At 36.6% G+C, this 17674-nt stretch overlaps 1 protein-coding gene across 5 annotated transcripts in view; it reads right to left on the bottom strand.

Annotated features, from left to right (window-relative positions):
* Positions 1-17674, bottom strand: part of FAM193A (family with sequence similarity 193 member A) — a 245035-nt gene that overhangs the window by 142644 nt on the left and 84717 nt on the right. Inside the window, exon 2 of one of the 5 annotated variants that reach the window (XM_056803654.1) lies at positions 10187-10253. The exons of the other annotated variants lie outside the window; for them this stretch is intronic. The gene's annotated coding sequence lies outside the window, so the exon portion shown is untranslated. The remainder of the gene's footprint in view (positions 1-10186; positions 10254-17674) is intronic. 5 annotated transcript variants of the gene reach the window in all.

The raw sequence follows: 17674 nt of genomic DNA, 5'->3' as shown, positions 1-17674 counted from the left end.
AAAGATCCCAGATTTGGGGACAAAAATCCAGTATTTGATAAAAAGTGCTGGGAAAACTGGAAGATAGTATGTGACAGATTGGGTTTGGATCAACATTTCATACCCTACATGAAGATAAACTCAGAATGGGTGAATGACTTGAATATAAAGAAGGAAACAATAAGCAAATTAGGTGAACACAGAATAGTATACTTGTCAGGTCTTTGGGAAAGGAAAGACTTTAAAACCAAGCAAGAGCTAGAAAAAAATCACAAAATGTAAAATCAATAATTTTGATTACATCAAATTAAAAAGTTATTGTAGAAACAAAACTAATGCATCCAAAATTAGAAGGGAAGCAACAAATTGGGAAACAATCTTCATTACAAAAACCTCTGACATAGGTCTAATTACTCAGATTTATAAAGAGCTAAACCAGTTGTACAAAAAATCAAGCCATTCTCCAATTGAAAAATGGGCATGGGACATGAATAGGTAATTTTCAGTTAAAGAAATCAAAACTATTAATAAGCACATGAAAAAGTGTTCTAAATCTCTTATAATCAGAGAGATACAAATCAAAACTCTGAGGTACCACCTCACACCTAGTAGATTGGCTAACATGACAGCAAAGTAAAGTAAGGAATATTGGAGGGGGATGTGGCAAAGTTGGGACATTAATTCATTGCTGGTGGAGTTGTGAATTGATCCAACCATTCTGGAGGGCAATTCGGAACTATGCCCAAAGGGTACTAAAAGAATGCCTGACCTTTGATCCAACCATAGTACTGCTGGATTTGTACACCAAAGAGATAATGTACAAGAATATTCGTAGCCACGCTCTTTGTGGTGGCAAAAAATTGGAAAACGAGGGGATACCCTTCAATTGGGGAATGGCTGAACAAATTGTGGTATTATGTTGGTGATGGAATACTATTGTCCTCAAAGGAACAATGAACTGGAGGAATTCCATGTGAACGGGAATGACCTCCAGGAAGTGATGCAGAGTGAGAGGAGCAGAACCAGGAGAACATTGTAAATAGAGACTGATACACTGTGGTACAATCGAATGTAATGGACTTCTCCATTAGTGGCAATGCAGTGATCCAAAACAACATGGCGGGATACTATCCACATTCAGAAGGAAAACAACTGCTTGAATACATGGGTTGAGGGGATATGATCAGTGATGCAGACTCTAAATGATCGCCCTAGTGGCAAACATCAACAACATGGAAATAGGTTCTGATCAAGGACACATGTAAAACCCAGTGGAATTGTGTGTGGGCTATGGGAAGGGGTGGGGAGGGAAAGAATATGATTCTTGTAACCAACAAACTAGGCTGATACAGCTAGTCACAAACAAAGCTAAGATATTATCCGGTCTTCCCAAGTTCTCTTCCCACTATACTATGTTAGCAGACACCTTTCGGGTTAAAAAAAAACTTCTTGAATATGATTCAAGGGAGAAAATAGGCTTGTGAAACTTTCTAACAAAAGAACACTGAATGTTTATTGGAATATTTGTGTGTCTTTTTGTATTAGAAAAAAACTATAAGTAAAGAGGATATGTATCAATGAAGGAATAGCTCAATAAATTAGAATGTGAACAGAGTATACAAAAATGTAGTTAACTGTACTGTAAGAAGTGATCAATTTAGTTAAATCTGTTAAAACTGATGAAGAACAAAACAAGCAGAACTAAGATGATCAAAGTGTGATCAATACAGTGTCCAATTATAATTTCAGGGGATAGATCAAATGAAGTACACCTCCCAGCTTCACAGTGATGGACCAGAGGTATAGAAAAAGATGTATTTTTAGATACGGCCAATTTATTTTGCCTGACTTTATTTGATACAATAGCAATCTTAAAATACTCAAGAACAAGAAAGTATTTAGGGCTTTGAGTAGATGAGACATGGAAGATTTGTGGAAAAGAACCATATAGAATGGCATATATACCCACATGGATGAAATTATAGATGTTTTCCAAATTTCAAGGGAAAAAGTCAGAAATTTTATATTTCTATGATTACTACAGTTCTAGCTAAATTACTGATTGTTATTTTAAAAATGAGATTTTGCTGCTGAAACCTATTACATTGAAGAATATACCATGGCGTCTTACAAAATGCTGCAAGATTTGGGACCAGAGAAGCTGATCATAATCTGTTTAGCTTCCTCCATGATGTAGTATATAAATGGAACTGTATCAGTTAGTCAAGAAACCTGATTTCAAATTGTATTCTATGACTTACTATCTGTTTGAACTGGAACAAGTAATTTTAAGCTCAAAAGTATCCCATTTTCTTTACTATAAAAATGGCATGGATTAAACTAGATGATTTACAAAGTCCCTTCAAAGGTAATATACTAAGAACTCATTGTATCCTAAGGCAACCCACTCCATTCTTTTTTTTTCCTTTAAACCCTTAACCTCTGTCTTAGAATCAATACTATGGATTGGTTCTAAGGCAGAAGAACGGTAAGGGCTAGGCAATGGGGGTTAAGTGACTTGCCCAGGGTCACACAGCTAGGAAGTGTCTGAGGCCAGATTTGAACCAACAACCTCTGGTCTCTTGGCCTGGCTCTCAATTTACTGAGCCACCTAGCTGTTCCCCCACCTCCACCCCACTCCATTCTTAAATAACAATTATTGTGAAGTAGCTTCTAAAGCAAAATAAAGAAGGCAATAATAAGATGGTACCTACCAACCTTTGGTAAACAGAAGTCACTTACCTCAGATGAACTACATACTAGTATGTGGAAAACGGAAGTTGTGAGGCAGATAGGCAGAAGAAGCAATATAGAGCCATGCCCAGAGACAGGAAGTCCTGGGTTCAAAATTGAGTTTAGAAACTTCCTGACCCTGGGGAATGTCACTTAACCTCAATTGCTCATTCTTACTGCTCTTCTGCTTTAGAATTGATACATAGCATTGATTTCTAAGACAGAAAGGTTTTTTTTTTTTTAGTGTGATTTTGGGGCTATGAAAGATGAATTTTCAAGACCAAGAGAAATAGTTAAAGTATAGCAAGGCTGGAAAGTGAAACTGTCTCCATTTTTGAAAAAGAGAAGAAAAGGGGCCTAAAACTGATATTTAGCCAGTAAGTATATATTAAGCACCTATTACATGCCAGACAATATGCTAAGCACTGGAAATACAAAGAAAGGCCCTGCTTTCAAGGAGCTCATGCTTTAATGAGAGATACAAAATGCAAACAACTATGTACAAATAAGTGATATGGGGGATAAAATGGAGGTAATATCAGAGGGAAGGCAGTAGTATAAAGAAAAGATGGTAGGGAGGAAGAAAAGCTTCTAACAGAATTTCAGCTGAATCTTAAAGGAATCCAAGGAAGACAGAAAAACATGGATTAGGAGTGGGAGAATTTTAGGCATGGGGGGCAACAAATGAAAATGACCAGTGTTGGGAGATGAAATGTCCTATGCAAGTAAAAGCAAGGAGGTCAAAGCTCTTAGATCTCAGAGGATATAGTGCTGAGTAAGATGCAAGAATATTATTATTGAAAGATAGGAGGGAGTCAAGTTATAAAAAGCATAGAATGCCAAACTGAGTATTTTTACACACACACACACACACACACACACACACACACACACACACACACACACGATAAGGAACCACATAGGTATTTATAAAACAGAGTTTGGGGGTAGGATTGATAATAGTCAAATCTGGATTTTAGAAAGATCAATACGACAGTTGAGAAGAGGATGGAGTGGAATGGTATGAGCCTATAGCAGTGACACCAACAGAATATAATAGTACAGGTGTGAGGTGATTAAGGATGACACCAATATGGCAGCAGTGACAGAAGAGATAAGAGATCAGATGAGAGATGTTGCAAAGGTAGAACCTATAGGACTTGGCAACAAAATGGATATGGGGGGAGAGGGGGAATGAGGGAGGAGTCAAAGACAACAACTAGATTGTGAGCCTGATTGACCAGAAGAATAGTGGTGTCCTGAACAGTATCAGGGATATTAGAAAGAGGGGATATCTTGGGGAAAGGGGGCTTTGAAGATAATGAAGTTAGTTCCAGACATGTTGAATTTAAAATTTCTGTAAGTTGTCCATTTCAAAATATTCTGTAGTTTGAGATTCTAGAGTAGAAATAAGGAGGTTAGGACTAGATAAATGGATTTGAGGCTCCTGCATAGAGATGATAATTGCATCTAAGGAGGCTGATAAGATCACAAAGTGAAATTGTATGGTACCATGATGGTGAACCTATGGCACACATATCTCTCTGTGGGCATGTGCACCGTCGCCCACAACAGTCAATTTTCAGAAAGGCAGAGGGACTGAGCTGTTCCCTTCCCCCTCTCCATCATACCTCTCCACCCCTCTACCCAACAGCCCAATGGAAGTGATTGCTCCCTTCCCTGAGTAGAGTGCTTAGGTCACTCCCCTCTTTTTCTCCCTCCTATCTGGGGTGTGGGTGGGGTTGAGGGACTTGATTTTGGGTGGGTAGGGGAGGAGCATAGCATGTAGTCTTGGGGTGGGTCATGGCACCCAGGTCTCTAAAAGGTTCACCATCACTAAAAGGTTCCCCCCATCACAGAATTAATAGTTTCAAGGACCTAGCCTTGGGGGATATCAACCAATTGCAGGTGTAAACTGAATGAAGATTCAGCAAAGAGATTAAGGAAGAGAAATTAGATAGATAGGAGAAAAAAAAAGATATCAAGATAGAATGTTGTTATGGAAATCTAAAAAGCAATTCACATCAATGCCTGGGTATTTAGAAAGGAATGGTTACAAAACCCAAAAGAAAACCAAAGAAAACCTAAACTAAGTTCAGGAATAGGTAATATCGTAGCACTGAGCCTGGAGTAAAAAAGACCTCAGTTCAAACCTGATGTCAAATACTATCTTTGTGATACATGGGCAAATCATTTAACTGCTATTTACTCAGTTTCTTCTGCTATAAAACGAGGATAATAATAGTGCCTGCCTCACAAGTTGTTATGATTAAATAAGATATTTGTAAAACGTTTAGTATATTGTCTGGCACATATCAGGGACTTAATAAATGCTCATTTCCTTAATTCCTTCACACTAATCTCATTTCTTTTTTTTTTTAAAACAAAATAGACTAATTGAACTAGGAAACATTATGGATATAGTTTATCATTATACAGAATGTGATGATGCTATTGATTACACTCCCTGATATTCTCTACTCTCTAGGTTTTATAAATACTCTTGGTTTTCATTCTACCTATCAGACAAGTCCTTTTGTTTCCTTGGCCTCTTCCAAATCATGCTATCTAACTACAGGTGTCCCTTAAGGATTTATGTTGGACCCTCTTCTCTCCTTCTATATACTACTTCACTTGGTGATCTCATATGTTCTCATGGATTCAATTATTATTTCTATGCTGATATTCTCAAATTTATATTTCTTGTTCCACTCTCTCTGCTGACTTCCAACCTCCCATTTCCAACAGCCTTTCAGATATCTTGAACTGGATGTCCAAAAAAGAATTCATTATTCCCATCTATACTCCACTACTTCTATCTTCTCTCCTACTGAAGAAGGTGTCACCATCCTCCCAGTTCCTCAGGCTAGCAAACTCAGAATCATTTGAACTCCTCTTACTTCACATTTGTAAGCTGTTCCAAAGGCCCGTCAAATTCATGTTTGCAACATCTCTGGAATACACCGACCTCCTCTCCTCTGATGCTGGCATCACTCTAGTCCAGGACTTCATCACCTCATACTTGGATTATTACAATTGTCTGTTGGAGGTTTTGCCTGCCTCAAATCTCCCCAATTCAATCCATCCTCCATTCAGCCACTAAAGTAATTTTCGGAAAAAACAGGTCCAACCATGTCACACTCCTAACCAATCAAAAGCATTGAATGCCCTTCAACCTAACCCCTTCCTGCCTTTCTAGTTTCCTTACACCTTGACTCCTTGACAAATACCAAACTGGGGACACAGATCTCCAGACCACTCCACAAACAAAAAACATTATCTTTCAACTATAGTCATTTCCTCCAACTGTCTCATGCCAAGAAGCTCTCCCTCCTCTGCTCAGACTACTTATCTCTCTGGCTTTCTTCAAATCCCTACCAAAAAAAAACCACTTTCTATAGGAAGCCTTTCCCAATTCTTCTTAATTCCCAACTTTTTCCTCTGTTAAATTATCTCCCACTTATTCAGTATATAGCTTGTTTCATGTCATGTTGTCTTTCCCATTAGATTGGGAGTTCCTCGAAATCAGGGACTGTCTTTTGCCCTTTCTGTAAGCACAGTGCTTTGATCAGTATATTAGGCACTTAATAAATGTTTATTGACTGATTATGCCATCCACATAGACAAGACAGAGAAATGTAGGCTATACAATAATACAATCAGGTCGATTTTAACAAGATCCATGCTTGGAATCACTGAATAGTTACGCATTCAATGTTGACAAAGATGTCATGACCCATCAAAACACTACTTGGTAATAATGTCTATCATGTTCTCCAGATTCAGACACAGGAGCTGAGTATATCTCAGCCAATCAAAATGTGCTGTGAGCTTGGAATACCAACAGTCCTTTGCACATGTACACTCTGGGTGAACTCTGGTGCTGTCAAAACCATTGAACCAGCTCAAACCAACCATCCTCAATCATCCTTGAGGTTGGACAAACACTTATAGGAACGACATCAATCATATCAGGTCATGAGGCTGAGATATGAATAATTTCATTGATACTGAGCAAACTTTGCCATTGCTGCTACTATACCCCACTCTCCTTGTTCTGTATCTTGCCATAACTACAAATACCAAGTCTTAAATGTTGCTGCCTTAGTCTAGATGCTGAGGCCAAACCCCAATAAACCATGTCTAGTTTTTCCTCCTCCAAAGAAATAAACAAGATTTTTGCTTATAACCTTTTGTGAAGCTCTCTGTTACTTTATTTCCTAGAATTTAACTATGTCAACTTGTAAGAATATCTTCAGTGAAATGCCATAGGCACTTGGTGCCTCAGTTATTTGCTATTTAATATTTTAATTAATTCTTTGAATAAAGGCCTAGCTAGAAGACCCAGTTTACCATATTTTCAGATGAAAAGGCCAGAATTCCAAGTAATCAATGGATATTGCAAAGAGAAAATTTTAGTATGATATAAGGGAAAACTTCCTAATGATTAGAGCTACATAAGAGTGAAATGACCTGCCTTGATAGTTGTAGGTTTTTTCTCATTGGAAGTCTACTAACAAAGTCTGAATGGCTATTGTGTTATGCTATAGACAGAATTTTTGTTCAAAGTAGACCTGTGTAGCCTTTAAGTCCCTTTCAATTTTGTGATCTTGTTATTAAAATGTGAAGATAGATCATGTGTCATTATGCATCAACATTCTCCAAAATTCTTCTCTAAATTAAATATCTAAATTCTTTCAATCTGTTCTTAAATGGCACAATCGATACAGCATTGGACTTAGAAGACAAGAATATGAGAGTTCAAATCCTGCCTTAGATACTAACTAGCTAAGGAATCCTGGGGCAAATCATTTAACTTCCTTTAGTTTCAATTTCCTCATCTGAAACATAAGGATAATAATAGCACCTATGCCTCATAAGGCCATTGGTGAGGATCAAATCAGATAACATAAGTAAAGCGCTTTGCAAAATGTAAAAGTATTACATAAATGTTGCTATTATTATTAAAATATGACTAAATGGCAGTAAATCATCATGTACCATATTTTCCAAAAATATTATATATCTTATAGCATTTGAAGGACTTTGCAAGCCATTAATTTTCAAATTATTAATTATAAGTGATCTTGGCTGATAATTAAATCTAGTTATTAAGCTAAAAAAAAGATAAAAGTGATACAACAAAATTATTTCACACAAATTACCAACAAAAATGAAAAAATTCTTCAAAATACAAAGAAGAGAAATTAGGATTAGAAAAATTCCAAGATTTTGCTTCCTCCCAGAAAATTGGCAAAGATGCTGAGAGGAAAATATACAGTATTGGAAATACTGTTGGAAACAGTTGTTAATTCCTTCATGGTAGAGCTGTGAATCGGTTTAATTACTGAGTAAAACTATTTGCAACTATTCTAGAAAAGTGATTTATGGTTTGTTTATACAGCCTTTGACCAAGCATTACTATTACTAGTTGTTCATTTCAAGAAAATCAAAGAAAAGTAAAAACAGGACTTCAACATGCCAAAATGTTTATAAGCTGCAGTTTTCCTGGTAACAAAGAACTAGAAACCAAGTGATGGTGCAGCTTAACAACTTATTGTATATGGAGTCAATGGAATATTATTGCCTTTATGGAATATTACTACCAAAATGAAAAACAGAGAGAAGCTTATATTACAAAATCAGAAATTTAGTACAAGAAGGAATCTTAAAAATCATCCAGTCCCATCCTCTTATTTCACTAATGAGGAAAATTAGCCCCAAAAAAGTTAATCAACTGGCTCAAATAGAGACAGAATTTAAAACTACAAAGACAAAGAATAGAACACTTCAAAGACAAGAGAACTCATACTTATGCAATGAACAAATCATGACACTAGAGATTTAAAAATGACATACACTACACAGAGATGGTGGAATGAATGCAGAATGTTGCAATGTATGATTAAGATGCTGGTTTCTTAAGCTTAAGGGAACTTCTCTGCTGGAGACCAGGAATAACAGATTATGAAATAACAGGCCTATTTTTTTTCTTAATGTCTCTGGAAATGGTTTGACTACCTCTAGACCGACTCTACCTCTTCCCCTCTCTGTCTCTCTCCTTCTTCCTCTCCTCCTCCCTCCCTTTCTCCCTTTCTCCCTCTCCCTATTTATATTTTTCCATGGTTACATGATTCATGCTCTTTCCCTCACCTTTTCCCTCCCCCCTCTTGGAGCCAACAAGCAATTCCACTGGGCTATACATGTATTATCACTCAATATCTATTTCCATATTTTTTTTGTATTAGAGTAATCTTTTAAAAACCAAAACCCCAAACCCTATATCCATATTAACAAGTGATAAATTATTTTTTCTTATGGGTTTCTACTCCCCATAGTTCTTTCTCTACATGCGGATAGCATTCTTTTTCATAAATTCCTTGGGACTGTCCCGGATCATTACATTGCTATTAGTAGCAGAATCTATTACATATGATCATCCTACAATGTTTCACTTTCTGTTTACAATGTTCTCTGGTTCTGCTCATTTCACTCCACATCAGTTCATAAAGGTGTTTCCAGTTCATACAGAAATCAAGCAATTTATCATTCTTTATGACACAATATTAATCCATCACCATCATATACCACAGTTTGTTAAACCATTCCCCAATCAAAGGGCATCCCCTCATTTTACAATTTCTTGCCACCACAAAGAGCGCAGCTATGAATATTTTTGTACAAATATTTTTCCTTGTTATCTCTTTGGGGTACAAACCCAGCAGTATTGCTGGATAAAAGGGCATGGAGTCTTTTACAGCCCTTTGGGCATAATTCCAAATTGCTTTCCAGAATTGTTGGATCATTTCACAACTTCAGTTGTTTGGATTTGCATTTCTCTAATTAGGAGGTATTTAGAACATTTTTTTCATGTGATTATTGATAGGTTTTGATTTCTGCATTTGAAAACTGCCTATTCATATCACTTTAACAAACCTATTTTTAAAAAATCTACAAAAAGGTAGGAGAAAGAAACATGTTAGCTCCCTAAACTGAGAAGTCTAATAATTTTTAGAGTACAGGAGAATTATCTTGGTTCCAAAATAGAATCATCAGTAAAGTAGAATAGATGGAACAGTAAGAAGTTCTCAACTTAAGAGTCTGGAAGACTTGAGTTCCAATCTTGCCTCAGACCCTAAACAGTTGTATTTCCCTGGGCATACCATTTAACCTCTCAGTTTCTGTTTCCTTTCTTATAATGGGAATAATAAAAGCATTCATATAGGGTTATTGAAAATGTGCCCTGCAAATCTTAAAAGTTTATCAGAATTTGCAAGAGGTTTATATATATATATGTATAAACACCTATATCTATCCATATATTATCATCACCTCATCTAATTTGATCCACTAACATTGTAAAAAACCTAATTTCTCATTGAGTATGATTAAAAGAAATATGACACTGTTGGTACACAACACTTAAGGGCTTGTTGATAACAGGAAAAGCCAAGAAGTAATCTGTCCATCCTACTTTGTATTGATTTTCTTCTAAGAATCCCAACTGAGTTATTTCCCAATGTGGACTGATGTAGAAAGATCTGGAAAAATAATGAGATGAACAAGGAATGAGATTTAGATTGCAAAAGAGAAAAATCAAAATGAAGTGGGCTAAGTTTAGAAGGTTGGAAGCAACTAATATTAAGTACATACTACTTTGGACTATAGTACCTCATCTTCAGAATAAGTAAAAATGCAATTTACAAAAATTGTATTTTATATTATAATGTTCACTTGCAATAATATTCTACAAATTTATGTATGAAAATGACACTTTTCAGGGTATGCCAATGGAGCACAAAGTTCTATCACGTATTAATGTCTTTAAGTATATATATTCTTGGCAGCAGAGTATATATCTGCTTTCCTAAATAAATATGAAAAGGCTTATTCCCAGTTGGCTGGCTGGTTGGTTATGAATCCTTAGGGCACGGCAACCCATCACACAAATGATATATGAAATAATTTTAAAAGCATTTTTTAAGAGCTTAAATGTGTTAAACATTGTACTAAAGTTAAAAATATAAAAGCAAAGACAATTCCAAATGATGAGGAGTTTAAATTCTAAGAAGGGAGACAACATATATAATGGTGGTGGTAGCAAGGGAGGACATTTCCAAAAAGTGAATGGTGCCATTAGAAAGAACTCTGACACACTACTTCCAGGAGCAAAAGCAAAACTGATTTAATGAAGACTTCAGAACTTGGGAAGGGAAAGAGGAAGGGGAGTACACTGGGACAAGGAAGAAGAGGGTGATTCAAGGACTAAGGGAGACAAGTGAAACATGGCTAGGATCCTCTTAAAACACCTCATACTCACCAAAAAGGATAAAAGTTCCTAGAAGAAATAATTTAAAGCTCTTACAGCATTAAAGGTGAGGAAAGGGGTAAGAAAGACAAAGCAGCCATCAGTTCTCTATGGCCATCTGCTTTTCCTAGAGTGTGTGAACAGAGAAGAAGTGAATAATGGGAAAAGAGAATCTTAAGAATCACACAATTTTCAATATATTTAAAAACATCAACGTGGATATTGGTATTTTAGATGTGAAGTCCCCGTGAAATAACCAATTAGCTGATATTCTACTAGAGGAACTAATATCATTATTGTTCTTCTCACTAACAAAAAATCATGAAACAAAATAAAAATGTAGCTAAAAGGAAGGATGACTCAAAGGCTCTTCCTGAGAGAAACAAATAAAGGAATTGTCAAAATAGGTTTGATCATGGGTCTAAAATCAACAAAAAGCTATTTTATGGAGGAATTTTTATCTTGATATTGAAGTGCTTATCATAAGAATATGCAAAAGGATTTTCATAAAACAACTGCAACTAGTGTACTAATCTGTGTTACAGAAGCCAAAAAGAAAGAATCTATGAAGAATTCATAAAGATCCTACAAATTAAGCCGTATACTGTGATAATCTCACTTCAGTGCATAGGTGAAAAACAAACAAAAAAATGTTGGAAAACAAAGTAGTAATTGCAAGTAAGGTAGTAACTAAAATTAAGGAGTAATCAAAGAATCAGAAAAGACAAAGGTAGAAAAAAATACACTTCTGCACTTGGTTGTGAGGTTTTTATACCTTAATACATGGATAATTTTTGTGAAGATGCCATGTGTCAGTGAGAAAAGGTACATTCCTTTATTTTTTAAACCCTCACCTTTCATCTTAGAATCAATACTGTGTATTAGTTCCAAGGCAGACGACTGGTAAGGACTAGACAATGGGGATTAAGTGACTTGCCCAGGGTCACACAGCTAGATAATGTGTGAGGCGAGATTTGAACCTATGACTTCCCTTCCCTAGGCCTGGCTCCAATCCAAGGAGCTACCCAGCGGCCCCCAGTACAATCCTTTCTATGCCTATACTTTTCTGCAAAGGTCTATAACATCTAACTTTCTAGAAAGTCTATTCACTTCTAAACTTTTTTTCTTTTTTAATGTTTTGGTTAGTTTTATCTAGATCTGAGAAGAAAGTTGAGGTCCTTTACTAGTATAGTTTTACTATCAAGTTCCTCCTATAACTCATTTAACTCCTCCTTTAATATCTGGATGTTATACCATTTGGTACATGTGTTTAACACTGAATTACTTCATTGCCTATGGAACCACAGAAGTCTAATTACATTGTACACAACATAAATACTTTAAGAAAAGAAATGAGATGTTTTAATATAGCAAGCACTCAACATAAAAAATGAAATTTATATTTCAACAGACAAGAAATAGGGAATTTCTGAAATAAGAGTTAATCATGAATGAGCTCCGTACATATGGGCCAAAAACTTGTTTCTTACAGCAAAGATCAAAAGTGAAAGAGATAGAATAAAAAACAAGGAAAAGATATGGCATTCAATTAAAACTGAAATCAAAACCTATTTAAACTTTTGACGCTGAAAAAGAGTAATGGGAAGGGAAAAAAGACATCTATCACAATTATTACCATATATCATGGGCAAACTTAACTAATGCAAATCAATTGCCATATGTAGAAAACCAAAAGGGCTTAAAAAACCACACTAGTCAGCAATCAAACATAAATAAAATAAAACATCATCACAGAGGATAGTGGAGAAATAAAATTACCAAAAACAAAAAACAAAAAACAGACCAATAAGTGAAAAGAAACATGTTTAAAGAAAGCCCAAACAGATAAAATAGCAAGAACAAAATAACTTCCACCACCACAACAAAAATTTTTTAAAGATCTGTAAAGGTGTAATTATAACAACTCTTTTTACCAGTAAGAATGATATAGTCATAAAATGTGGATAAAAGCTGAGTGCTAGCTGTGCTTCTTAAAGAAATAAAAATAGCTCGGAATAATACAAAAAAAAAAGTGTGGGATAGAGACAAACCATATTGTCCTTATTAATACTTTAATGAAATCATTTGTTTGGCTTTTAAAGCCCTTCATAGCCTGGACCCTTTCTATATATAATTTCTTGGGGGGGGGGGGGTATTTAAATTAGTCAATTTAGAACTTATTTCCTTGGGTACAAGAATCATATTCTTCCCCCCCCCCCTTTTCTGGTAGTCCACACACAATTCCACAGGTTTTACGTGTGTCCTTGATCAAAAGCTATTTCCATGTTCTTGATGTTTGCCACTAGGGTGATCATTTAGGGTCTACATAACCAATCATATACCCAACGACCCATTTAATCAAGCAGTTGTTTTTCTTCTGCTCCCACAGTTTTTCTTCTGAATGTGGATAGTATTCTATCTCATAGATCCCTCCAAGTTGTTCTGGATCACTGCATTGTCACTAATGGAGAAGTCCATTACATTCGATTGTACCACAGTGTATCAGTTTCTGTGTATATTGTTTTCCTAGTTCTGCTCCTCTCACTCTGCATCAATTCCTGGAGGTCATTCCAGTTAACATGGAATTCCTCCAGTTCATTATTCCTTTGAGCACAATAGTATTACATCACCAACAGATACCACAATTTGTTCAGCCACTCCCCAATTGAAGGGCATCCCCTCGTTTTCCAATTTTTTGCCACCACAAAGAGTGCAGCTATGAATATTCTTGTACAAGTCTTTTTCCTTATTATCTCTTTGGTGTACAAACCCAGCAGTACTATGGCTGGATCAAAGGGCAGACAGTCTTTTAGCACCTTTTGGGCATAGTTCCAAATTGCCCTCCAGAATGGTTGGATCAATTCATAACTCCACCAGCAATGCATTAATATCCCAACTTTGCCACAGTCCCCTCCAATATTCATTACTTTACCTTGCTGTCATGTTAGCCAATCTACTAGGTGTGAGGTGGTATCTCAGAGTTGTTTTGATTTGCATCTCTCTGATTATAAGAGATTTAGAACACTTTTTCATGTGCTTATTAATAGTTTTGATTTCTTTAACTGAAAACTGCCTATTCGTGTCCCTTGCCCATTTATCAATTGGGGAATGGCTTAATCTTTGGTACAATTGGATTTAGCTTTTTATAAATTTGAGTAATTTTTGTCAGAAGTTTTTGTTACAAAGATTTTTTCCCCAATGTGTTGCTTCCCTTCTAATTTTGGTTACATTGGTTTTGTTCATACAAAACCTTTTAAAATATAATGTAATCAAAATTATTGATTTTACATTTTGTGTTTTTTCTAACTCTTGCTTGGTCTTAAAATCTTACCCAAAATCTCCCATACTGTCTTCCAATTTTCCCAGCAGTTTTTATCAAATAGTGGATTTTTGTTCGCAAAGCTGGGATCTTTGGGTTTAGCACTGACTGTCTTGCAGAGGTCACTTACCCCAAGTCTATTCCACTGATCCTCCTTTCTGCCTTTTAGCCAGTACTAAGTTGTTTTGATATTACTATATAGTAATATCAAATATAGTATATATTACTAATATATTACTATATTGCAGTACCATATTGTTTTGATGACCACTGCTTTATAGAATAGTTTGAGATCTGGTACTGCAAGGCCCTCTTCCTTTGCATTTTTTTTCCCAGTATTTCCCTGCATATCCTTGATCTTGAACATCATAAACTTTTTTATGTTTTTTTTCTAATTCAGCAAGAAAGTTTTTTGGTAGTTCAATGGGAATGGCACTAAATAAGTAAATTGGTTTCCCCTTTCTGAATTACCTTTTGGTGATTCCCTTGAGTTCTGTGTTTGGGCATCAAATTTACTGTTCAGGTCTGGTCTTTTCTTTATGAATGCTTGGAAGTCTTGTATTTTATTAAATGACCATACTTTCCCCTTCAAGAATATAGTCAGTTTTGCTGGGTAGTTGATTCTTGGTAGTAAACCTAGTTCCCTTAATTTCCAGAATGTCATATTCCATGCCTTTTGGTCCTTCAGTGTAGATGCAGCCAGATCTTATGTTATCCTAACTGTAGTTCAATGGTGTCTGAATGACTTCTTCTTAGCAGCTTGTAATATTTTTTCCTTGGTCTGGTAGTTCTTGAATTTGGCTATAACATTCCTGGGTGTTGTCAGTTGGGGATGAAGTACAGGAGGTAATCTGTGAATTGTTTCAATCTCCACTTTTCCCTCTTGTTCTATAATGTCGGGGCAGTTATTTTGGATAATTTCCTATAGAAAGATATCCAGGCTTTTTCTTTTGTCATGATCTTCTGGTAGATGAATCATTCTTAACTTGTCTCTCCTGGACCTATTTTCTAAATCTTCCATTTTGTGGATGAGGTGTTTCATATTTTCCTCAACTTTTTCATTCTTCTGATTTTGTCTTATAGTTTCCTGCTGCCTTGGGAAATCACTTCCTTCTAGTTGTTGTATTCTAGTTTTTAAAGACTGAATTTCATCTCTGGAGTTTTGGTCATCATTCTCCTTATGGTCTGATTTTCTTTGGAGGTCATCTTTCATCACCTTTGCCTCATTTTCAAGCTGATTAATTTTGGCTTTCAAGACACTATTTTCTGTTTCCAGGTGATTTATTTTGCTTTTTAAGTAATTTTCCCAGTTGTCTTCAGTCTCTCTTAATTGTTTGTTTGTTTGTTTGTTTTTTAAACCCTTACCTTCCATCTTGGAGTCAATAGTGTGTAGGGGGGGTCAAGTGACCTGCCCAGGGTCACACAGCTGGGAAGTGTCTGAGGTCAGATTTAAACCTAGGACCACCCATCTCTAGACCTGACTCTCAATCCACTGAGCCACCCAGCTTCCCGCTCTTAATTGTTTTTTGAATTGTATTTTCTTCCAAAGTCTATGTCCAATTCACTGGAATTTCTGTGTTTTTGTTTGGTGTTCCTTGATTCTCCTCTGTTTCATTTGCTCTATGTACATTGCCTTGATAGAAGCTGTCGATTGTAATTTCTTTTTTCTTTTTCTGTTTTTTACTCATATTTCCCCTCCTTTTCCCCCTGTAGTTGCTTGTTGTCTTCCTCCTCTCATTTTGTTCTGGATCTGTGATTCTGGGCTGTTCTGTCCTGAAGGGGCTTCTTCTTTGTTGTGCTGTTTGGTCAGGTAGTCTGATCTTCCCCAGCTGACAGAAGAAGCTGAGAAGGAGCTGGGCTTCCTGCCCTGTGGTCAAGGTTGTTGCATGTAGTTTATTGCTGCCTTTGCCCCTTGGAGCTCAGTCAGCAAGGCTCTCAGATCAGTCTATAGGGGAGGGTTGCTGGAGCTTGAGCTTCTCTGCCCTTTAAAGGCTTCTCATCTGCTCTCATTGATGAGATTCAACGAGGCTAGAGGAGTTGATCTGCAAAGCTGGCTGTGCCCTGAGGCCAAAACCTGGGGGGGGGGGGCAAGGTGGAGTATTTCAGCGGAGACTGGGCTGCCTGCTCTGTGCTTCTCCTCCAGATGCCTCTATGCCTCCTGAGCCTGGCACAGGTTTGCCAGCAAGGTTCTCCCTCTGGACTAGAGCCCTTGCCCACCCAGGGATTTGAGCCACCTCTGGTGGCTCAGTGCTGTAGCTGGAGGAGGTGTCCTGGGACCTTCCTTCTTCTTTCCCCTTAAACCCACATGTTTTTAGAGTTCAGGCTTTTTGTGGGGCATACCTTTTAAGCTGGGTTCAGGAGGAGGGTTCCCTAGCTCTGACCTGTTGTTAGATTTGGTTTTCAGTTCCCTGGAAGCACTGTATTTTTGATTGGTGAGGAAGGGTTTAAAGAAGTCTGAATTTTTGCTACCTCTAAGCCACCATCTTGACCAGAAAACTACCTGCACCCCTTCTAGTCTTCTAACACCTGAATTTCCTCCACATAATCTATAATCCTATACCACTGGCCTACTTGAGGTTTCAAACACAAGACACACCATATCCTAAATCTATGCCTTTTCACTACCTAACATCCATCAGACTCATAATTTTCACCCTCCAAACTTCTGCTTCTTAGCTTACCTCAAACATTAGATAAAATCACTCCTGTGGGAAGCCTTTGCTAGTCCCCTTCTCTTGAAGTAGTACCTTCTCTCAAAATGACCTCCAATTTATCTTTCATGTATCTTATGTGTACATAGTGACTGCATGTTGTTTCCTCCATTAGATTGTGTGCTTCTTAAATGCCGCTTTCTGTCTTTCTTTGTAAACTCAAGAATTTCATAGTGGGTATCTAATAAAATGTTAGTTGACATGTTGACTTTTCATGCTCAAATTGAGAGTATCTTTGATGAGAAGGATTAGAAGAGAATAAATACTTACACAAATGATACTCTACAGAGTATCACCATCACAAAACTGACTTAAAACTATGAAAAACACATGATCTCATTATGCTTGTTTGATGACCAAATAAGGCATAAAATAGGGAGATATATGCTTTCCAAATGTGTTTTACCCTGTCACAGAGAAATTCTAAATTCAAGTCCACATTGAAAAGGGATTCCCACTATGGTTAATAAAGAACTCTTTACAGAGAACATTGTGCAGATTGCACCAAATCCTGTAACACTACAAAACCTACATATGAGATAGATGTGCCTAACTATTAACTGAAGGGAAAAAAATGAGTAAATATCCCTTGTCTAGACTATGCTAAGACTATTGAAACAAATA

This window comes from Monodelphis domestica, chromosome 6, assembly GCF_027887165.1.
Source record: "Monodelphis domestica isolate mMonDom1 chromosome 6, mMonDom1.pri, whole genome shotgun sequence".
NCBI lineage: Eukaryota > Metazoa > Chordata > Mammalia > Didelphimorphia > Didelphidae > Monodelphis > Monodelphis domestica.
Note: the sequence above shows the minus strand (reverse complement) of the source record. Positions and strands in the feature narration are given on the sequence as shown.